General features: G+C 46.2%; 1 protein-coding gene and 1 non-coding gene across 2 annotated transcripts in view; one reads left to right on the forward strand and one right to left on the reverse strand.

Moving 5' to 3' along the window:
• Nucleotides 1-24,598, reverse strand: part of Elapor1 (endosome-lysosome associated apoptosis and autophagy regulator 1) — a 75,122-nt gene that overhangs the window by 44,807 nt on the left and 5,717 nt on the right. The gene's annotated exons all lie outside the window — the stretch shown is intronic.
• On the forward strand, nucleotides 377-501 carry LOC125364302. Its single transcript, XR_007213466.1, has one exon. It is a non-coding gene; the product is annotated as a U6atac minor spliceosomal RNA (small nuclear RNA).

Raw genomic sequence — 24,598 nt, forward strand, 5'->3', positions numbered from 1 at the left:
AAGTTCAAAGCCAGACGTGGAAAGAAAGTCTAGGAAACTCTTATTTCCAATTTACTGCCAAAAAGTCAGAAATGGAACTCTGGCTCAAAGTGATACAATGCTAGCCTTGAGCACAAAAGCTCAGGGACAGAGCTCGGGCCCTGAGTTCAAACCCCCAAAAAGGAAGAAAGGAAGAAAGAAAAGGAAAGAAGGAAGGAAGCAAGGAAGGAAGAAAGAAAGGAAGGCAGGCAGGCTAGAAATCAGGGACTGATGGCTCACACCTGGAATCCTAGCCACCAAGGAGGCTGAGATCTGAGGATCATGGTTCCAAGCCACTTTGGATAGGAAAGTCTGTGAGACTCTTGTTTCCAACTAACCAGCAAAAAGCCAGAAGTGGGTGTTATATGAAAGGAGAAAAGTTAACACTCCCCTTGACAAGGAGGGAAGAGGCCTTCAGGTCTGACAGTATGCATGGAGTTAAGGCATTACCATCTACTTTGTGGTATCTAACCATCACTTCCCATTTCACCCCAGTTAGAGTGGCCACTCTCAAGCAGCAAATGCTGGTGAGGATGCAGCCAAAAGGGAACTCTAATACACTGTGTGCGAATGTAAGCTTGTTCAACCATTCTGAAAAGCAGTGTAGAGGATCCTCAAGAAACTAAACATAGAACTATCCTATGACCCAGCAATCCCACTCCTGGGCATTTAACTAATAGATCATAAACAAAGCCACACTAAAGCCACCAGCACAACCATGTTCATTGCAGCACTAGTCCTCAGAGCTAAGATACTGAATCAATCCAGATGCCCCTCAGTGGATGAATAGATTGAGGAAATGTGATGTATACACACACACACACACACACACACACACACTGGAATTTTACTCATTGATTAGAAAGAATACTATTGTACTATTTGAAAGGAAGTGGAAAGACTTGGAAAAAATTCTATTAAGTGAAGTAAGTCAGACCCAGAAAGACAAAGGTTGTATGGTTTCCCTTATTTGTGGTAGATAGAATGTCCTATAAATCTGTAAGTAAACATGATGGGAGATATGCAAGTGGTTACCAATGAATTCACTGAAGTATAATAGGTTCCTCAATAGTATAATCTTTTAGAATGACTAGGTCAAAGCCCAACAAAGGAAATGGGTACAAGCAAGAGTGGGGCAGGACCAAGGGGAGAGGAGTGGATGAATGAAGGAGGAAAGGGGAAGAAAATGCAGTTAAGAATTCATTGCAGGGGGCTGGGAATATGGCCTAGTGGCAAGAGTGCTTGACTTGTATACACAAAGCCCTGGGTTCGATTTCCCAGCACCACATATATAGAAAATGGCCAGAAGTGGCACTGTGGCTCAAGTGGCAGAGTGCTAGCCTTGAGCAAAAAGAGAAGCCAGGGACAGTGTTCAGGCCCTGAGGCCCAGGACTGGCAAAAAAAAAAGAAGAAGAATTCATTGCAGGGCTGGGGATATGGCCTAGTGGCAAGAGTGCTTGCCTCTTATACATGAGGCCCTGGGTTCAATTCCCCAGCACCACATATACAGAAAACGGCCAGAAGTGGCGCTGTGGCTCAAGTGGCAGACTAGCCTTGATCAAAAAGAAGCCAGGGACAGTGCTCAGGCCCTGAGTGCAAGCCCCAGGACTGGCAAAAAAAAAAAAAAAAAAAAGAATTCATTGCATAGAAAACAAAATAAAGACAAGGAAGGGCAGGGGTGGGTAGGAGGAGGTGAGAAGGTTGAAGAGGGTGACAGTGATCAAGGTTCATTGAATTCATAAACTGCTTTGTTATAGGGCACTGTCTTTGTACAGCTGCTTAAAGATAATTTTTTAAAAGTTTAAAGCTTGAAGTGGAGCTGTGACTCAAGTGGTAGAATACTAAAGTTGAGCAAAAAAGCTAAGGGGCAGTGCCCAGGCCCTGAGTTCAAGTTCTAGTACAGGAACAACTCCCCCTCTCCACGCCCCCCCCCCCCCAATAGTCTAGAAAAGATTGTTTTCTTCTTGTCCCAAACTACAGAAGCTATGAGCAAGGATGTTCTCAACAGAGGACATTCTAAATGAGGGCTGGTCCACAAAATACATACATGGAGTGTCTGTCACACAAGCAGTCTTCCAGTTTGCCCCCACCCCCACCTTTCTGCTCCCAAGGCCTCCAAGCTCCCACGTGCCTCTCGCTTCAGGGCCAGGCGTGGGAGGCGTCCATCACCCACACCTGTTCATGACCAAGTTCTCTGTGCAAACGGCCACTTGCCACTTAGCTGCCTTCGCTGGACTAGCATACATTAACTAGAAGCACAGCAACAACACAGCCAAATCAAGCATTAAGTAAAACAACCAAAAACTCCACTCAGAAAAAAGAACACACAGTGGATGCACCAAGTGGTTTTAAGCATTCCAAACTCTTTCAAATCTGGCCACCTACAGCAGAGCATGGAATCATGATTTTTGCTCAGATAAGAGCTTTATGATCTGTACTTACCTAGCAATATGAAACTCCATGTGACTGTCATCCATAAGAAAAATAGTGGAGCTGGGGATATAGCCTAGTGGCAAGAGTGCCTGCCTCGGATACACGAGGCCATAGGTTTGATTCCCCAGCACCACATATACAGAAAACGGCCAGAAGCGGTGCTGTGGCTCAAGTGGCAAGAGTGCTAGCCTTGAGCGGGAAGAAGCCAGGGACAGTGCTCAGGCCCTGAGTCCAAGGCCCAGGACTGGCCAAAAAAAAAGAAAAATAGGAAATATTCTCCCTCTGCCCACGTGAAAGTGTGGTTGTATAACATGTTTAATTGCCAGGAGCTGAGACAAAAAAATGAGACTACTTCAGGTCCTAGCTACTGAGGAGACTGAAATCTGAGGACTACAATTCAAAGCCAGCCCAGGCAGGAAAATCTGTAACTTTTATATTGAATTCATAGCTAAAAAGCCAGAAGTGCGGTTGTGGCCCAGATGGTAGAGCACCAGCCTTCAACAAAAAAGCTGAGCAGCACTGTCCAGGCTTTGGGTTAAAATCCCAGTACCAGCACAAAAAATGTACATTTTTCGTATTTAACACCTATGAAATAAAAATGCATCTTATAATTAAACACCAAGTAAACGCCCTGTCATATTTTAAATCACAGAGCTTTTCCTTTCTTTGTGGCATATAAGAGTATGGCTTAGAAACAGTGACTGCTCGGACTTGTTGAAACTTGGTGAATTTGTTGTTTCTTGTTCTGTGGCCACAGAAACTTAAGCCAAGAAGAGAACAATTGGAGGGACCGTTTTTACTTTCCCCTCATATAAATATTTCCCAGTTTATGTTATGTGCCCAGCATGCGGAGCTCTGAGCTGAGCACCCAGGGTTTCTGGCTCAGGACAGCTACATAAACTTGGTTGCTTGATCCTTAGAGAGGAGATACAGAGAAGAGGTGATTGGGGGAGCCTGGGCCCAATTTTTAACTAGAATCTTTGGTTTGGGGTTTAGATGTCAGAGTCGCTGAGCACAAAAGAATGGGAATTCTTCGTGCCATTGGCCTACCATCACTCTAAGCCTGCTATTCTTCCTCATTCTTCATCTCAAGAGGATTTGTAAAAACAACGTCAACTTAGCACATGTTTGTTTCCGTTCTAAAAATAATAGTTTTGGGAGAATATTGCTATAGGAATGAGGGGTGGTTATAAGTAAATAAAGAATTAGCTAGCTTAGCTTGCTCGTAGCTTCTGTAGTTTGGGACAAGAAGAAAACAATCTTTTCTAGACTATTGGGGGGAGGCAGAGGGGGAGTTGTTCCTGTACTAGGACTTGAACTCAGGGCCTGGGCACTGCCCCTTAGCTTTTTTGCTCAACTTTAGTATTCTACCACTTGAGCCACAGCTCCACTTCAAGCTTTAAACTTTTTTAAAAAAAAATATCTTTAAGGGCTGGGGATATGGCCTAGTGGCAAGAGTGCTTGCCTTGTATACATGAAGCCCTGGGTTAAATTCCTCAGCACCACATATACAGAAAATGGCCAGAAGTGGCGCTGTGGCTCAAGTGGCAGAGTGCTAGCCTTGAGCAAAAAGAAGCCAGGGACAGTGCTCAGGCCCTGAGTCCAAGCCTCAGGACTGGCCCCCCCCCAAAAAAAATTATCTTTAAGCAGCTAGCTTAAGTTGGCTAGCTTAAGGGGTAGAAAGGATTCACTCTTTCACCTGTGAACATAATTGTTCTGGACAAATGTATAATCCCATCTCAGTTGAGCATCCTAACTCCCAGAAGGCACTCAGAACAAAGATTGTTTCCTTCACTGTATGGGTGGCAAGATGACTTTATTATTGTTTTTTGTTATTTTTGCTTTTGTTGGTCATGGGGCTTGAACTCAGAGCCTGGGTACTGTCCCTGAGCAATTTTTCTTAAGGCTAGTGCTCTACAGGGACTATTCTGTCTAGGCTGGCTTTGAACCACAATCCTCAGATCTCAGCCTCCTGAGTAGCTAGAATTACAGGCATGAGCTACTGGTGCCTGGCTTTAGGTGATTCTTCATGGGGTAAAATAGTGGGGCAGAATTGACACAGCATTTAAGTCACTGAACTAGAACCACAACTTCCATCTCCTCCACTACTACAGACCTGGTCCAACACAAGCTCACATAGGAAAAGTTTCACTACCACACCTAAAAACTCAGTATATATGACACTAGCTAGACTCTGGTGGCTCATGCCTGTACCTAGTTACTCAGGAGGCTGAGCTCTGAGGATTGCCATTTGAAGGTAGCCTTAACAGACAAGTCTGTGAGACTCTTATTTCTTTTCTTTTGTATTTTTTTTTGCCAGTGCTGGGGCTTAAACTCGGGGCCTAAGCACTGTCCCTGGCTTCTTTTTGCTCAAGGCTAGCGCTCTGCCACTTGAGCCACAGTGACACTTCTGGCCGTTTTCTGTATATGTGGTGCTGGGGAATCCAACGCAGGGCTTCATGTAAATGAGGCGAGCACTCTTGCCACTAGGCCATGTTCCCAGACTCTTATTTCCAATTAATCACCAAAAAAAAGCTGGAAGTGGAGGTATGGCTCAAGTGGTGAAACACCAGCCTTGAGCAGGAAAAAGCCAAGTATGAACACAAGGTCCCAAGTTGAAGCCCTGATACCAACACACACACACACACACACACACACACACACACACACACACACACACTCCATATGAAATGATTAAGTTACCCGCCAGCAGTGAGGCGGGCTCGCTTCTGAGGCCTGAAAAGATGGTGTTAAAATAGCTAATCTGTACAAGGAGACATTGTGGTTCCTGCTATGCCGGGCCCTTTGAAGTGCTCTCATTGGCTGTCATTCCGTGTCTCCCGGGATCTCTTTGGTGAGAGGTCTTCTGGGAAAATGGTAGTGCCAGACCTTGGAAAATTTCCCTTCTGATATGTGTGAATTGTCTTCATGCCACTTAGGGACAGTCACAGAATCCAAGGCTGCTGTCTCTGTCACAGCTGTTTCAAAATAGATGCTTAGAGACAGTTAAGTCAGGGACTATCTGGTGCACTTCCTCAGTTATACACAGTGATCCACAAACAAGTAAATCAATTCCCTGATAGTATCTGCCTTTGAAAGTATACAGTCAGCACGCTATGCAGTTATGCAAAGGGACCTCACTAATGTGCTGTGTTGTGTGGATGTGTTTCCATTTGTCTTCTGATACAGATCTCCTTAGATAGCCCAGGTTGGCCTTGAATTCTCAGTCTCATCTTGGTCTCCCTAGTTCTGGTATTACATGTGTGCACCACCACACTAAGCTTTTCAATTTTTTTTTTTTTTTTTGCCTGTCATGAGACTTGAACTCAGGGTCTCGATACTGTCCTTGAGCCTTTTGCTCAAGGCTAGTGCTCTACCACTTTGAGCCATAGCTCTTCTGGTTATCTGGTGGTTTATTGGAGATAAGAGTCTCATGGAATTTCCTGCTTGGGCTGGCTTCAAACCACAATCCTCAGATCTCAGCCTCCTGAGTAGTTGGGATTACAGGCACGAGCCCACCGGAGCCTGGCTTCAAATGTGTAGTTTTAGAAAGCCAAAATTGTATAATGACCCCTGTGGCCATCACCCAGATTTTTAACACATCCCAATTTCTGTCATTCTTGTTCATCTACTCCACGCACTCCCTGTTAATTCCTCTCTGTTTCTCTCACTTGTCATGGTTATTTTATACAGTTCTTATTTTTCTTTTAAGGTAAAATTGACATACATTGCAATGCACAAATCTTATCTGCATGCTTTTGATTGTTATGGGGTAAGAAATGTTACCAGGTTCGAGGGAGGGGGTCCCCATCCCTCCACGAGCCTACCACTCAGAGACAGTCTCAAGCAAAAAGAGAGGTTTTGGGGGGAAGCAAAAAGTGAACTGACTGGGCAGGGATGCAGCACAGACTCGGGAGCTGAACTGTGACAGTGAAAAGCAGGCTGACAGGTCAGGGACACAGGTCAGACTCGGGAGCTGCCACCATGACCCCGGGCAGTCCTCAAGCTGGGGTTTTTCAAGCACAGATTGTAGGGGGTTGACACAGTGGGTAGAGCATGCAACAAAGCAAGCGTGGCACAGATGTAGGAAGTTGACACAGGGGGTGGAGCAAATAAGTTAAGCAAGCCATTGACAGAAGCAGAATTTTGGGGTCATATTGACCTAATAATCAAGATGGAGTCAGCTCTATTCCCCCCAATATTTCCTACCATGTTTCCCTAATCAAGATTGAGTCAGGGGCTGGGGATATGAACTAGTGGCAAGAGTGCTTGCCTCATATACATGAGGCCCTGGGTTGAATTCCCCAGCACCACATATACAGAAAAATGGCCAGAAGTGGCACTGTGGCTCAAGTGGCAGAGTGCTAGCCTTGAGCAAAAAGAAGCCAGGGACAGTGCTCAGGCCCTGAGTCCAAGCCCCAGGACGGGCCAAAACAAACAAACAAAACAAACAAACAAAAAAAGATTTAGTCAGCTCTACAACGTGGATGAGTGGATATACTTGAGTGAACTATTCCCAGGCTCACAATAGGTGTGGAGAGACCGCTGACAGATCCCAGAGTCACTTCCCCGTCTCTTCTTCCCTGAGGGACTCCGGAGCCAGGCAGGGATCTCCGGTTCTGAGCGTCCGCTCCGGTGGGCCAGGCTGCACAATCAACATTGACCCAAGGAAGCACATCCACTGCTGGGTTTGTCTTGGCAGGAACAGGGCCCACTCAACAGGTTCAGCAGCAAACCTGGATTTTGACCACAGCCAACTTGTGATTAAGGCCTTGGGGCCTGGAAAGCCACCTCCTATACCATCCCCCCACCCCACCCCCAGCCAAGCAGGCTCATTTCCCTGTCCTCACAGTCGCCTAAAAGCAGATCCTTTGGGAAAGATGGGGCAAATGGCCTTGAGTTGAGGGCTTCAGGGCAATGATGCGTTGCTTTTGGGGGAGGGTGGAGGTGGCAGGGAGTCATGGGGCTTGAACTCAGGACCTAAATGCTGTCGCTGAGTTCCTTTTGCTCAAGGCTAGTGCTTTATCACTTGAGCCACGCCTCCACTTCTGGCTTTTTGCTGGTTAACTGGAGGCAAGTGCCTCTTGGCTTTGTCTGCTGGGATGGCTTTGAAGCGGGCCCTTAGAGCTCAGCTAGGGTTACAGGTATGAGCTACCAGTGCCTGGCTGATAGTTGCTTCAACAGCCCCTGACCCAAGCCAGAGCAGGTGCCCATTAGTAACACCGGGTGAAGGGCCAGCGTTCGTGGGGCCTTCTCCCGAAGTATCTCCACCATCAAGGGAACAGGGAAAATCAGAGAAATGGCAGAATTTGAAAAAAAATCACTCCCCAACAAAAGACCTTCAAATCCAGCCTTAGTGGAGTGCTTTCTCAACCTTCTCTGTTCCTTATCCTTGTTGTTGAGGTTGCTGGGGGTCACCAACAAAAGTTTGGGATGCATGAAATTGGGATGAATGTTCTGGTAGAGGCTCTGGGGCATAACAACCTGAGCTCCCTGGCCTATTGAAGGGGGGGAGGAGGAGGAGGAAGAGAAAGAGGAGGAGGAGGAGGAGGAGGAGGAGGAGGAGGAGGAGGAGGGGGAAGAGGGGGAAGAGGAGGAGGAGGGGAGGAGATCTTGCTCATTATTCTTCAGTTGAGCAGATAGTGGAAGAGGGCAGCTACTTCTCTGGTCCCCAGCCCCCTTGGGACTGCAGACTCAGAGCTGTCCTCTGGGTCTAGGGCCTGCCCTCTCTGGTCCTCTGGTGCCAATGCTTATGTGACTATCAAAATTGCCCAGAAATCGTATTAAAAACACATTCCTTGGCTCTACCCACAGGATTCTGATTCTCCGCTACATCTTTTCCCCTGCCCTCTTCTTTCAAAACTTACTGTTTTATGCCTCAAGACATATGGAAGCATGTGGAAGGAAATTAATACATTTCCCACTTAATTTATAACACACAGGCCACTTCCCATAGAGCATAAGTCTAAGCAGGTCCTTGTTTTTATTAGATGCTCTAAGTACTCTATTGTCCTCCTCCTTCCTACACAGAAAAACATTCTAACTTACTATAATGGCTTGGTAGTTTTCAAGTAGCTTAATAGTTTACAAAAACCAAGGCTGTTCACTTTTTAACAGGGTAGCTGAAAATTTTTAACCCAGTGATTTTCAAAATATGCTCGACTCTAAGGGTTTTATTTTTTAATGTATTACTATTATTATTAATTATTGTGCCAGTACTGAGGTTTGAACTTGAGGCCTGAGCTTTTACACTCAAGGCTGATGTGTTACTACTTGAGCCATACTTCCACTTTTTCTTTTTTTGCCCGTCCTGGGGCTTGAACTCAGGGCCTGGGCACTGTCCCATATTCCCAGCCCCCACTTCCTGGTTTTGGTGGTTAATTAGAGATAAAAGTCTCACAGACTTTCCTGCCTGCGCTAGCTTCAAACCATGATCTTCAGATCTTAGCCTCTTGAGTAACTAGAATCACAGGCATGAGCCACCAACAACCAACTCAGGGGGTTTTAAAAGATAGCTTCACCAGAGGGGAAGTGATGTCATTTATTATTTAAAAAAAAAAAAAACACAAAACCCAGGGCTGGGAATATGGCCTAGTGGCAAGAGTGCTTGCCTCCTACACATGAAGCTCTCGGTTCGATTCCCCAGCACCACATGTATGGAAAACAGCCAGAAGGGGCGCTGTGGCTCAGGTGGCAGAGTGCTAGCCTTGAGCAGGAAGAAGCCAGGGTTGGTGCTCAGGCCCTGAGTCCAAGGCCCAGGACTGGCAAAAAAAAAACAAAACCCAAAAACTCTTTTAGGGGCTGGGAATGTGGCCTAGTAGTATAGTGCTTGTCTAGCATACACGAAGCTCTAGGTTCCATTCCTCAGCACCACATATACAGGAAAAAGCCAGAAATGGCACTGTGGCTCAAGTGGTAGAGTGCTAGCCTTGAGCAAAAATCCAGGGACAGTGCTCAGGTGCTGAGTTCAAGGCCCAGGACTAGCAGAAAACAAAAACTCTTTTACATACCTATATTTCTAAGTTAAAAATACTGTTTGAATCGTTTCACTCATCAGAAAAATTAGGATGCCAGAACCTTTATCTGAATGACTGGGTTGCTAGTGGTGGTGGCACACAGGTCCTGCAGGAGACTCTGGCTCAAGCAAGACTTCCTCCCCCATAGCAAGTACCACACAGCCTGGGCACAGCTGGCTGTCCTCCCGCCAGGCACATTTGCCTGGCAACAGGCGGCCGGCAGCCCTGAGACACCCAGCCGAAGGAGCCTAGGGGAACCTTGGCTTCACCTGGATGGCTCTTCTACTCTGGCTTTCCAGTTTCCACTGTGTGTGTGTGTGTGTGTGTGTGTGAGAGAGAGAGAGAGAGAGAGACAGAGACAGAGACAGAGACAGACAGACAGAGACTCTACCACCTGAGCCATACTTCCCCTCTGGCATTTGGGTGGTTAATTGGAGATGTCTCACAGACTTTTCTGCCTGACTAATTTCCAACCTCAATCCTCCAATTTCAGCCTCCTCCTGAAATCAGCTAGGATTACAGTGTGAGCCGCTGGCACCTAGTACCAGCTTTTATTGTAATCAGATCTGGAGATGGTTCCCACTTACCTACCGGACATATGACCAAAGTGAATCATGGGGCTCTGCCCCAGCTGCCCCTGAGCTCCGGGCCAGGCTGAGCTCCAGGCCAGGCTGAACTCCAGGCCAGGCTGAGCCCTGTCTCTGCTCTCCAACCTGTCTGTGGCTTGCCTTGTCTGGAGGATCCTGAGAGAAACTGATGGGCTTCATGAGAGCACAGCACTGGAGCAGTAGTAACGACCACTGCAGGAAGCACTTGTTTTGGCAGTTAGACTCAGATCCTGATCTTGCTAGGCAGGTGCTCCACTACTCGAACCATACCCTCAGCCTTTTTGCTTTATTTTTTTTTAAAAACAATTTGCTGTTTATTCCCAGCCATCCAGGACTTTGATGCTCCTAGATCAGCATATGCCACCAGATCAGCGTGTGTGTGTGAAAGAGGGGAGAGAGAGAGAGAGAGAGAGAGAGAGAGAGAGAGAGGAGAGACAGACAGACAGAGATGAGCGCGAGAGTGAGAGCGAGAGTGAGAGAGAGTGTGTGTGTGTCCTGGGACTTGAACTCAGGGCCTGGGTGCTGTCCATGAGCTTCTTTCGCTTAAGGCTAGTGCTCTACTACTTGAGCCCCAGCTCTACTTCCAGCTTTTTTGGTGATTAATTAGAGAGACTTTCCTATCTGGGCTAGTTTTGAACTGTGATCCTCAGACCTTAGCCTCCTGAGTAGCTAGGGTTGCAGGGGTGAGCCACCAACACCTGACTCCAAACCCACTTGTGTGATGCCCTGTCCCTATTCCAGATCAGAAGCATACTCCATAGAATGAGCCTTTGTTTCTGTCCACGCATGTTCTGGCCCGAATGCTCAGAAGAGCACCTGACTTGGTGGCCGTATGTGATTGTTGACTGCGTCTGTGGTGGATGGAGGTGAGGCTCTAGGGCAGCTCCAGCACTGTGCAGGAGGCTGTAGCAGGTCCGGCCCCTGGTCCTGTACCGTCACCCCTCACCGCATCATCCTTCCTCTCTTGTTTATCAGCTGAGGATGAAACACCTTGCCAGCATAATCAAACACAACCCCAGTGAGCAGTGCCAATCGCTCAGGATGATTAGGGAATTCTGTTTGGGCTACAATATGTTGGATCCAGTATACTAAAGATACAATAGAAATTGTATCCTTTGTTCAAGGATACAATATATACCTTTGTAGCTTGGTTTAGAAAAAGAATAGTTAGGCATGGTGGCTCGGGCCTGCCATCCCAGTTACATGGAAGATACATGTACACAGAAGAATAGTATGTCCAGGCCAGTTCAGGCAAAGGTTAGCAATATCCCCAATCTCTAAAGTAAGGGGAGCATGTGGTCTCGGGGGAGGGCGGCAGAAGGTCCTATCTGAAAAGTAACTAAAACTAAAACAGGGCTAAGGGCATAGCTCAAGTGACAGAGCACTTGGGAGTCACGCGAGAAGTCCTGAGTTGATATCCCAGTACCACCACCTGAAGGGGGAAAAGAAAAGAAAAGCAGAAGGGAAGGTGGGAAAAAAAATGAGGGAGGGGGTAGCAAATATGACAAGAAATGTATTCACTATTCCTCTGTACATTACCTTGACAATAAAATTAAACTTAAAAAAGAAAAAGCCAGCTACTGCCTGAAGAGGGTGTGTGTGGGGTGAGTTGCACCAAGGCATCCTTTCCTTTTTCTGCATAAGAAAACAAGACCTAGAGAAAGAAGGCTTGTCAACATTCCTAACTTAATAGTAATGAAAGAAAAAAGATGATGATGACAATACGGATGAAACAAAAGCCTGTTATATGGTATATATTTAATATTACATTACAGATATAGTACATCTATCCAGGGGTGAGGTCCTCCTGGGTCTCCCACTTGACATGGGGGCCTGGCCTGGTTCACCCTCTTTTCTAATCCCTGCCTACTCATCCATATGCAACAACACCTGTCATTTGCCCACTTTTTCTCCCCAGCAACGCTGCAGGATTAACGTCTCTGAGACAAAGCCTGATCCCACTGGCCAGACCATCAGGTGCGAGCATTTTTCAGTATTTGGTGCAAATATCAGCAGGATTGAAAAGGCTTTGTTGCCAAGAAACAAAATGTCCTTTTAGAAGTTGCCACTCCTTTTCTGATAGGGCAGAGAGGGAGCACAATTCTGTCTACAAGGCTGGGCTTTATGAGATTGGAACTCAAAGCTGTGCTTCTCTTGCTTTGTAATGAGCCTGCAATGCCCCATCAAATTGTTGTTACCTGCGCTTTGAATCATACGAGCCCAAACCAGGCCAATGAAGATGTGGCATGGAAAACTTGAACCTGAAGAACCACATCAGTATACACAGATTCTGTAACTCCACTAGAGCCATCAGATCTGAACTGCCACGATACCGTAAGTGCCTACAACAATGTCTCACAAACTGTTCCAAGGCTCTTGTGGGTCCCCATATTGCTCTTAGAGCCCTCAAGTTCTCTACCTTTAAAAGATGATGATGATGATGATGATGATGATGATGATGATGATGATGACAATGACGACAATAAGGCCATGAGGTGGTGACTCGCATTTGTACTTATAGCTACTCAGGAGGCTGAGATCTGAGGATCATGATTCAAAGCCAGCCTAGGCAGGAAACCTCATGAGATTCTTAGCTCCAATGAACCACCAAAAAAGACAGAAGTGGAACTGAGACTCCTTGAGCAAAAAAAAGCTAAAGAACAGCACCCATGCCGAATTCAACTTTCAGTACTAGCACTCTCTCTCTCTCTCTCTCTCTCTCTCAACAATAACAGACAAGGTACCAAGGTTTCTCACATACCCCTTCCCCCTCTCAGAGTCCTCCATCATGAATATCCTCTCCCACCCGGGTGTACTGGTTAAGGCTGATGCAGCATCACTACCGGAGTGCATTGTTTACATTAGGGTCACTACTTTTGTTGTTGGTGGTGGTGATTGTGAGACTTCAACTCAGGGCCTGGGCGCAATTCCTGAGTTATTTTTTCTCAAGGCTAGCACTCTACCACTCTGAGCCACCGCTCCACTTCCAGCTTTCAGGTGGTTAATTGAGCAAAAAGTCTCACGGACTTTTCTAGCAGGGCTGGCTTTGAACCGATCCTCAGATCTCAGCCTAGAGTAGCTGGAGTTACAGTCGTGAGCCCCGGGCACCAGCTTGATGTTGCTTTTAACTCTACATTTGCATTTGTGTTGGCATCTACGTCCTCAGCCAAGATGGCGCTCAACTCTTTCCTACTCCTCGGGAGGAGAGTGGGGCCTAGCTGGGTGGCTCACACCTCACTTTTTGGGAAGCAGAGAACAGGAAAGGGGTTCAGGATCAGCTTAAGCAAAAAACTCACAGGACCCTCCTCTCAACCAATAGCTGAGCATGGTGGTAGGTCCAATCATTCCACGATGTCAGGAAGTAGAAAGAGGAAAGCGACATTCCAAGATGACCTGGGCACAAGGTAAGATTCTCATGGCAAAATCAACCAGAGCAAAAAAGGTTGGGGATGTGACTCCAGTGAAGCTCCACCTGCCTTGCCAGGAGGGAGGGAAGCAGGGAGGGAGGGTGGGAGGAAGGGAAGGAGGGAGTGTACTGGGGCATGGACTCAGGGCCTGAGCACTGTCCCTGGCTTCTTTTTGCTAAAGGCTAGCACTCTACCACTTGAGCCACAGCACCACTTCAGGCCATTTTCTATATATGTGGTGCTGGGGAATTGAACCCAGGGCTTCATGTATACGAGGCAAGCACTCTTGCCACTAGGCCATATTCCCAGCCCCGATAGCATATTCTTTGACTCCTGTTTCTGGATAATAATTCATGAATGTCCAACCGTGCTTTGCCTGCAGCACACACACCCATATTTAGAAGAGTTCTGCATGGTTTTAGAATTGGAGTAGTCTTCTAATCCACACACTTTTTGCTTCTCAGAGATCAAGTATCTAGAGGGCTGGTTGGTAGCTACTCAAGAGGCTGAGATCTGAGAATTGTAGTTCAAAGCCAGCTAGAGCAGGAAAGTCCATGAGACTCATCTCCAATTAATCAACCAAACCATAAGTGGAGCTGTGGCTCAAGTAGCACTAGCCTGAGCACAAAAGCTTAGAAACAGCACCCAGGTCCTGAGTTCAAGCCCAGGACCAGCACAAAAAATAAAAATAAATGGCTTGTGCTGAAGAGCCAGACTAAAGCCATTTTGAAGTCAGGCCCCACTTTACCACACGAACCTGAGATAAGCAGGCCCTGTGAGCAAACCCAGGACACGTTTATTAGGGCCCAGCCAGTCAAGAACTCTAACCGCCTGGGAATGCTTAACTCTAACTGCCCCAGAATGCCTCGAGCCCTGAGCCAATCAAATTTGTACCCATGTCCTAATCTTGCTTGCTTGAACACCTGATTGCTGTAACTTTAGTTTTTTGCCTTTATAAGCCCTGTGCAATTGCAGCTCGGGGCTTCCTCCTAACCTCCGCTGTGTCAGTGGGTAGGACGAGGCCGGAGTTGCAGCTCGTCTGAATAAAGCCTTGCTTTTACATTTCGGAACGTCTGAATCTCAGTGGCTTTCTTGGTGGTCTTCTCGTGACTTGGCATAACAGTGGAACTCTGAGGTAGAGAACTTGTGTACAGTACATGAAACCCTGAGTTCACCATGATAATAACAAAATTAAAACTAAATACACCCAGAGATAGAAGAGAACACTCTTTTCAATGTATTTTTCAGTAATTATATCTCCAGTTAATTTGTTTTAGTTATAAGCATGCTTATACAAAGTTCAAAGGTCAATAATCCTAGCTATTCAAGAGGATATGATTGGAGGATTATAGGTCAGTGACAGCTCAGGCAGACAAATCTGAGAGGCTCTTATTTCCAATTAACTAGCAAAAACCCAGGAGGTACGGCTCAAGTGGTAGAGTAACAGCTGTGAGAGAACGAGCTGAGCAAGAGCCAAAGGCCCTGAGTTCAAGCCCCAGTGCTGACAAACATATTCAGCCCCCAAAAGAGTTCAAAGGGCAAGGACATAGCTCACTGATAGAAGCTGTCTAGCATGAAGCAAGGTCCTGAGTCCTGGGCTCCTCCATCAAACATATGCAAAGTCGAACAGTAAGAGGTGTGTGAAAGCCAGGCCTGTTGTCCTAGCTACTTAGGAGGCTGAGATCTGAGGATGGCAATTCCAAGCCAGCTGGGGCAGGAAAGTCCATGAGCCTCTTCTCCCCAATTAACCACTCAAGAACTAGAAGTGGAGCTGTGCCTCAAAATGGTGGCGTGCTAGCCTTGAGTGGAAAAGCTCAGACACAGCACCCAGACCCTGAGTTCAAGCCCCACGACTAACAAAAAGAAGTATGATTTTTTTTTTAAAGCCATTTCTCTCCTCCCCTCGGTGCGCATGTCATACCCCACGGGGCCAGGGGTCATCGGCCAAGGCCAGGTGTGTGGCCTCCTGGTTGTGGGTGCTGGAAGGCGGAGCGCGGACCTGGCCCCTGCTTCTCCCTGGCTGGTGGTGACAGCCAGCAGCCCTCTGTGTCCCTCGGTTTGCCACTTGACTCCTCTCTTCACACGACATCTTCCCAGAATGGGGGTCTCTGCATCCGTGCTTCCTCTCTTCTGAAGGACGCTGGTGTCAGCGCATGAGGTTCTACCCTGTGACTTCATTTTAACTTGCTGCCGTCTTCAAGGACCCCGTCTCTAAACATGGACACATTCTATTCCACGGTGTGGGTGCCTGCGGGCTACACAGACCGTGAAAGTGTCCCCTGCAAATTTCCCATCTAGACAAGGAGAGAAGCAAAGTTCTCGGTACCATGGCATGAAATTTGAGCATGACTTTCTGGATAAAATGTAAAAATAGCTAGGCACCAGTGACTCTTATCTTCAATTAGACTTTTCTGGCTCTCTCATTTGTGTGTGCGCGCCAGTCCTTGGGTGTAAACTCAGGACCTGGGTACTGACTGCCTCTGAGCTTTTTAGCTCAAGGGTTGCACTCTACCACTTGAACCACAACTACCCATTTGGCTTTTTGCTAGTTAAAGATAAAAGTCACATGGACTTTCCTGCCCTGGCTGGCTTTGAACCTCAATCCTCGGATCTCAGCCTTCTAAGCAGTTAGGATTACAGATGTGAGCTCGTGGCTTTGCTACTCCTGCCCCAATATTTTAAAAAACGATTGGAGAAGTGGGGGGAAAGGGGAAGAGAGAGGAGAGAAGTACCTGAAGGAAAGTACTTAAATGTGAACTCTCTCCCAGGTTCTTTCCTCTGCTGGAAATGAAGACACACACACCTCAGCCCCACTGGAGTCCCTCCTGCACCCCCACCCCCCCCCCCCCCCCCGCCATAATAGAAGGGAACTGGCTGTCCTCTTAGGATGCAGACAAGTGGGAGGTTCTGAAAGCTGTCGGAAGGCTTCAGATGTGTGATATTAAGGGGGAGGAACCCACTGGGCTCCACAGAGCATCACCAACACAGCCAGAGAGGAGTGTCAGGGATAGTAGGTGCACAGCCCATGTCTTATCAGTAAACCCACAGGGTACCATCAAACAAGGTGCCAGTCCGCGGGGGAGAGGTTTGCCTGGTGTCTCACAGATGGCCAGGGCTTTGCAGGAAGAGAAGGGTGTCCTGTTTATTTCGTGTGCATTGGGTTGGTTTGGACTTTGTGCCAGTACTGGAGCTTGACACCTCAGGGCCTAATCGCTGAAGGAGGATACTCTATCACTAGAGCCACACCTCCACTTCCCTCTTTTGGGTGGTTAATTGGAAATTAGAATCTTCTTCAAAGCTGGCTTTGAGCCATGATCCTCAGATCTTAGCTTCCTGAGGAGCTAAGAATTACAGACATGAGCCACTAGGGCCAGGCTGAAAGGCAGGTTTTAGAAGGAAGCTGCCAGCCAATGGAGACTGGGGCCCTTTATAAGGTCAAGAGTTGGTGAGACACCGAACGCAGGACCGCACAGCTGTGCCAGTCCTGGGGCTTGAACTCAGGACCTGGGCACTGGCTCCAAGCATTTTTTACTCAAGGCTGTATTCTACCACATGAGCCACAGCTCCACTTCTGGCTTTTTACTGGTTAACTGGAGATGAGAGTCTCATAGATGTTCCCACCCAGGCTGGCTTCAAACCTTAATCCTCAGATCTCCCCCTCCTGAGTAGGTAGGATTATAAACGTGAGCCACAGGTGCCCAGCAGGCTCAGAGCTTTGCAAATTAGAATCCGCAAGCACCTGACACAGAAGGGGACAGAGTTACTGAGCGGCTTTTCATGTTTCCCTTGGCAAATGATAATATCACCCACTGGCAAAAGAGAAGTAGGGCTTTGGGATGAGGATTTGCAAGTAGGCGGCTCAACTGCTGTTGGGAGAGGAGCTAACAGTTGATCTCATTCTGACCTCTGGCTATGTTGTTATCACTAGGATATGCTAAGTGCAAGGACATTTGTTTACTAGCATCTCAGCCACTACCTGGAATTGCTTTGCTATGTCTGCTTTGCTATGTCCGCTGGAGTACATTCCTATGTTAATTAACCTCATCCAGTCTTAACTGCCATCAAATGTTGCGAACTTCAAAGCCTTGAATTTTAGCAACCCTATGCTATTCCCTGGTTCCTAAACTGCATATAAACTGGAAGTTAAGAATAAACGTGGCTGCAGTCTTGAGTTACAATCTTAAGCTGCAGACCTCCCGAACCCCATCTTTTGTCTCTTGTCTTTTTTCTCTTATCTTTCTTTTTCTTTAATCCTTGCCCCCTCAATCAGGATTTCCTCTTCGCTGCCGGCTGGCTCCGGCAAACTGCAAGCCACTAGCTGAAGTTCACCTTCTTGTCTGGTATAAAGGTTGATAAGTGAGGTTAGGCAGGTGGCTCGTGTCTATAATCTTAGCTACTCAGCAATCACAGTTCAAGATCAGACTGATCAGGAAAGTTGTGAGACTCTGCTCTCCAATAAGCTACTCAAAAAAAAAAAAAAAAAAAGCTAGGAGTCGAGCCTGTGGATCAAGTGGTAGAACATCACTAGCCTTGAGCAAAACAGCTCAGGAACAGCGTTCACTCAGGCTTTGAGTTCAAGCGTTGGGACTGGCACAAGAAAGAAAGAACAATTTGTGAAAGAGCCTCTCTTGGTTGGAGCCACTTCCCACCCACTGCCAGGCATCACTAACTTCCTGCACACCAAAGCTTTGCAGTAGTGGATTCCCAGTTACACTAATGCCTCGGGCTTTATCAAAGCAGGAGTGGCTTAGATCCAAGAGCAAAATTTGGAGGGATAAAGACAGGATGCCAACTCTAATGTTCAGGAAAGCCTGGAGGATTATTCTGCTTTTTTTGGCAGACACAGGAGAACACAGGACAAATCTTGCCACTTCTTTACTTCATATCTCCTGATGAGTCAGTGTTCTAGTCTTTTTTCCTCCCACTCTGGGCCATAGCTACGTCTGTAATAGTTCGCAGATAGTAATTAAGCATCATGTTCTCCTACTATTTCAATTTGAGACAAAAGGAAATTACACTGATTTGAAAAAATATGACCAATTCCATTTCTACAACCTCCAAATTCCATTCAGAAAAAAAAGATTATAATTTCGCTGTTGACTCCTGCCTATAATCTTAACTACTCAGGAGGGTGAGATCTGAGGATTCCACTTCAAAGCCAGCTGGGGTCTGAAAGTGCTTGAGATTCTTATCTCCAGTTAACTACCCAAAACAGCCAGAAGTGGAGCTGTGGCCCAAGTGGAAGGGTGTTAGCCTTGAGCAAAAGAAGCTCAGGCCCTGAGAGGGTCCTCACTTCCTAATTGTTGGGTTTTACCAGGGTAATAATTCTATTGTTTGTTTTCTGTTTTTGTTACCAGTCCTGGGGCGTGGACTCAGGGCCTGAGCACTGTCCCTGGCTTCTTTTTGCTCAAGGCTAGCACTCTGCCACTTGAGCCAGAGCCACTTCTGGCTTTTATCTATATATGTGGTGCTGAGGAATCAAACCCAGGGCTACATGTATACGAGGTGAGTACTCTACCTCTAGGACATATTCCCAGCCCAATAATTCTATTGTTATTTTATTGAAGCTGGATATTTGGGCCTGAGGCAGGAGGATAGAGACTTTGAGGTCAACCCAGGCAGAGTTAGCAACACCCTGTCTCCAAATCAAGATACAAACAAAAGAGCTGATTGAGGGCATGGGCCAAGTGGTAGAGGGGAGGTCCTAGGAGTCAGGTCAATCCCTAGTATTATGCAAAAGTATACTGAGCCAGGCGTCAGTGGCTCATGCCTGTCACCCTAACTACTCAGGAGGCTGAGATCTGAGGCTTGCAGTTCAAAGCCAGCTGGGGGGGGAAATGTGCATGAACATCTTACCTCCAATTAGCCAGCCAAAAGCAGAAGTGAAGGTATAGCTACAGTACAAGAGCACAAACCTTGGGGAGTGAGGAAAACCAAGTGAGTTCCCAAGGCCTTAAGTTCAAGCCCTAGTATCAGCACACACACACACACACACACACACACACACACACGCATGTGCCCACAAACACAAATGGATATTGATATGCTCTTCTCCTCATTTGATAGACTCTACTAAATCTTCAGTTCTTATCGAATTCAGTTCAGTCTGTTTATTTGAAGTCCTTACTTTGTGCATGAAGCTCCTCTTAGTCATTCCAGCCCACTCAAATAATTCTGTTCATTTGTATTTTGGCTCTTAATAACCATTATCACCTCAGCAAAGTGAGTTCAGTTGTATTTCCACCCACAATTTATGCCCACCTTGAACCTCAAAATATAACCTTGGAAACAGTATCTTCACAGATATAATTAGTAAAGATGCAGTCATAGTAGGAAGAACCCTAAATCCAGTGGTTGGTGTCCTTAAACCATTAGAAGACTCTAGAGAGACACACAAGGAGGGCACAATGGGATGATGGAAGCAGCTATTGGACAGATGCGGCAACAATTCAAGAACACCAGGCTTGCTGGTACCAGCCAGAAACTAGGAGACAATGGAGGATCTACACCACAGCAGAACACAGAGGGCCAGGTGGAGAGCTGCCCCCTGGAGCACATTCATTTGTGACTTCTATTGCTCTGAACTGCAAGAGAATTCATTCATTCATTGCTTTTTTGGGGGGTTAGGGGTCAGTTATAGAACTCAGGGCCTGGGAACTGTCCCTGAACTTTTGGTTTGCGCACTACCACTTTGAGCCACAGCTCCACTTTTGGTTTTCTGTTGGTTCACTGGAGATAAGAGCCCCTTGGACTTTTCTGCATGGACTGGCTTTGAACCTCAAATCTCAGCCTCCCGAGTAGCTAAGGCTCACAGGCGTCAGCTACCACTGTCCAGCTCATGAGCATCCAGTCCAGGGCACTTTACTACTGCAACCTTAGGAACTAATATGTCTTTCATTGTGCTTTTATTTCTCGTTTTTTACAACCATCTCTCAACAAAACATGATTGGCTCCTTGGGTAAATGAGACACTGAGCTCTAGCAGCTTGCCTCAGTTGCTCGGCCAGGGAAATATTATCTGGGATATGAGCGTGGTCTCCAGAGACTGCCCTGCAAGGTGCTCCCTCCTAACTGACCTCATTCATCCCAGGATGCACTTGATCGTTACATACCTGTGTGACTGCCTGCTCCATCAAGAGCTCACGCCTCTAAGCATGATCTCAGGAGGCTGAGACCTGAGGATCAAGATTTGAAGCCACTGCTGGTAGAAAAGTCTGTGAGATTCTTATCGCCTATGAACCAGCACATAGCCAGAAGTGGGGGTGGTAGCATGAATGAAAAAGTTCAAATTGGCCTGGAATTCAAGATCCTTGTGCCTCAGCCTCCCAACTACTGGGATTACAGGTATGCACCACCACACCAGCCTTCTTTTTTATTTTTTTATTTTATTATTTATTTATTTATTTATTTATTTTGGCCAGTCCTGGGGCTTGGACTCAGGGCCTGAGCACTGTCCCTGGCTTCTTTTTGCTCAAGGCTAGCACTCTGCCACTTGAGCCACAGCGCCACTTCTGGCCATTTTCTGTATATGTGGTGCTGGGGAATCAAACCCAAGGCCTCATGTATATGAGGCAGGCACTCTTGCCACTAGGCCATATCCCCAGCCCCGTCACACCAGCCTTCTTTAACAGCGGATCCACGGAGTTGTATTAACTTTTAAAATACAAATTCTAGTACTGTTTTTTTCTTCTAAGACAGGGTTTTGCCATATAGCTGAAACTCAGTCCTCCAACCTCAGTTCCCTAAGTGCTGGGATTATAGGCATGTATTATCACATCTAGCCATTCTTTTAAATGTTCTTTACAAGGGAAGTAAGCTGACCTATTCATTCTTCTTTGTTTTAAGCCCGATCCTGGGGCGCTGTTCCTGAGCTTCTTTTGCTCAAGTCTAGTGTTCTTCTACTGGAGTCACAGCATGACTTCCAGCTTTTTCTGAGGAGTTTGTTGGAGATAAGAGTCTCAGGGAGGGCTGGGGATATGGCCTAGTGGCAAGAGAGCTTGCCTTGTATACATGAGGCCCTGGGTTCGATTCCCCAGCACCACATATACAGAAAACGGCCAGAAGTGGCGCTGTGGCTCAAGTGGCAGAGTGCTAGCCTTGAGCAAAAAGAAGCCAGGGACAGTGCTCAGGCCCTGAGTCCAAGGCCCAGGACTGGCCAAAAAAAAAAAAAGAGTCTCAGGGATTTTCCTGCCTGGGCAGGCTTAGAACTGCGATCCTCAGTTCTCAGCCTCCTGAGTGGCTAGGGTCACAAGTGTGAGCCTTCAGCACCTGGCAAATTCAAATTTTTATTGAGGAGCTAATTGAGGGTTTATCTCTCTTTCCCCAACTGCTATCCTGCGCCACAGCTGTTCTTTTAACTTGTTGATACTGGTCATTCATTCCTATTTTCATATGATTGGGGTTGACGTGGTCAATTTTAAGAAGATAATTAGTTTGTCTAATTTAGAAGCAGGTGTGTATGTGTGTGTGTGTGTGTGTGTGTGTGTTACTAGGCTTGAACTAAAGGCCTTATGTCTGCCCAGACAGGCGCTCTACCACTTGAGCTGTACCCATAGCCCTTTTCACTTTCATTATTTTTCAAACAAGTTTTCACTTTTTCCTCCTCTTAGCTGGCTGGACCTTGATCCTCCTACTTACGTTTTTCTTGTGACTAAGCTAACAGAGGCTGTCATCTGTCACAAAGACCAGGTTTTTATTAGTTGAGATGGGTGTGTGTATGTGTGTCTTTCTGGTTTGCCCTAGCTGGCCTCATAACTGTGATCCTCTTCAGTCTCTGCCTTATGAATGGCTAGAGCCATAGAAACTGGCTAAAAATAGCTTTCTAAAAATTGTTTTGCATGAACGAGTGAGATGTTCCAATTAGCATAGAGGATTATTACAATGAAGATCCTCTTTTTTTTTTTTTTGCTTTTTACTTCATGTCAGCAGTAAGATGTAGATTTAGAGCACCATTTCCTAGGCCTGTGAAACTCAGTTTACTTGTTTTCATGATGAATAATTTTTATTAGTCTTTTTAAAAGTGTTTTTGATGCTACATAACAAGTTGAAGATTGAAAAATAGGTGACAACCTTAGGCTTCTGAAACTTAAAGGAATTTCAAAAGTAGAGATCCGTCGTGAAAGTGTGAAAAATATACTTTGCCTAGCATCTGTCAAGCACTAGCTATAATTATCTGTTCAACTCTCTGTTACAACATTAAAGAAACGCTTAAGAAAGAAATACGATGAACAGCACAGAGGAACCAACATAGACTGAGCAAAACATGTGTGTTTGCCTAACTCATTTTCCAAAAACTTGGCTTGGATTACCTACTGCTTGTCTGTCCTGAGTGGATAAAATGGCAGCCCGATAAAGCCGAAAAGGGCCTGCAGCAGAGCCTACTGTGTCCCAGTAACTCCTGGGGTCATGGGTAGAGGGGGTTTCCCTGAGCCCCCCATCTTGCTGCACACAGAGAATGCTGATCATGACTTTACAAGTCCACGCTCTGGGTTCCAGTGCCTCACACCTGTAATCCCAGCTACGCAGAGGCTGAGATCTGAGAATGGAGGCCCATGCCAACCCTGGTAGACAACTCAGAGAGACCCCTAACTCCAACTAGCCAGGAAAAAGCTAGAACTGGAGAAGTGGCCCAAGTAGTAGAATACCTGGTTTGATGAAAGAAAACAAGAAACTAAGCAAGCTTAGTGCTAGCAGCTCATGCCTGTAGTCCCAGCTACTCAGGAGGCTTAGAACTGAGGATTGTAGTTCAAAGCCAGCTTGGACAGAAAAGTCAAAGAGACTTATCTCTAATTAACCACAAAAACGCCAAAAGTGGACCTGTATTCAAGTGGGAGAATGCTAGCCTTGAGCACAAAAGCTCAGGAACAGTGCCCAGGCACTAAGTTCATAACCCAGGTCAGACATACATACATACATACATACATACATACATACATACATACATACACACATACATACACACACATACATACATACATACATACACACATACATACACACACACACACTTCTGTTTTGATATTGATATACATATATATCACAATTTTGTGATTGTTGTTAAAATTAAAAGGAGAGCTACTATGATAAAAACAGTAAAATACAGAATAGGAAAAACATTCTGATATGATTTGTGTGGAAAGTTAAAAACAAGACAGGTATAGCAGTGTCAGTGGCTCACACCTATAATCCTAGCTACTCAGAAGGCTGAGATCTGAAGATCATAATTCAAAGTGAGCCTAGACAGAAATCTCCAAAACAACCAACAAAAAGCTAGGCTGGAGATGTGGCTCAAATGGTAGAGTACCAGCTGAGCAAGTAAGACCAGGCATAAAGGATTTCAAAAGGAATATGGAGAGAGGGATAGTGTGTGTGTGTGTGTGTGTGTGTGTGTGTGTGTGTGTGTGTGTGTGAGTGTTGACAGAAATTGGCCTTTGGATATTTGTTGAGCTGAGGGGAAACATATTTCATTATTTTTTCATTAACTTTGGGGACTTCACACTAAAGAAGCTGAGCAGAGACTGCACAAAAGTAATCCTATTTCATGTTAGAGGTACTTTTTCTTTTAATGCTCAAAACATAGCTAGCATATACTACCATAATGCCTACTTCACAGATCCAAAAAGAACGCTAAGAAACAGGATTGGAATCCTGGTCTGTTGCACACCTTAGGGCTTTCTCTTGGTAGTGTAAGACCTCTCATTCATGCTTGGCTTTTCTGCCTGGCACTCTCCTACTTGAACCTCCACTTCAGACATTTTGCTAGTAAACAGGGATTTGTCTTCCCAGGCTGGCTTCAAACCAGGATCCTCGGATCTCAGCGTCCTGAGTACCTAGGATTACAAGTGTGAACCATGCTTTTATTAGCATGTATTTGTTGTACAAGGGGACTCACTATGACATTTGACCCTAGTCAAACAACCTTCTCCATCACTTTCCTTCATCCTTCTTCCCCCTTCCTCTTTTTAATCCCCTGAGACCAGGACTTGAACTTAGTATCTGACCCTGGCTTTCACTCCTTGGCTGTGGCCTCCTGACCTGAGCCACACCACCAGCCCTATTCTCCCCCTTCTTAAAATGATTTCAACAGGTTTCCTCATGCATAACAAGTACTTTGACCA

Source organism: Perognathus longimembris, chromosome 15 (genome assembly GCF_023159225.1).
Source record: "Perognathus longimembris pacificus isolate PPM17 chromosome 15, ASM2315922v1, whole genome shotgun sequence".
NCBI lineage: Eukaryota > Metazoa > Chordata > Mammalia > Rodentia > Heteromyidae > Perognathus > Perognathus longimembris.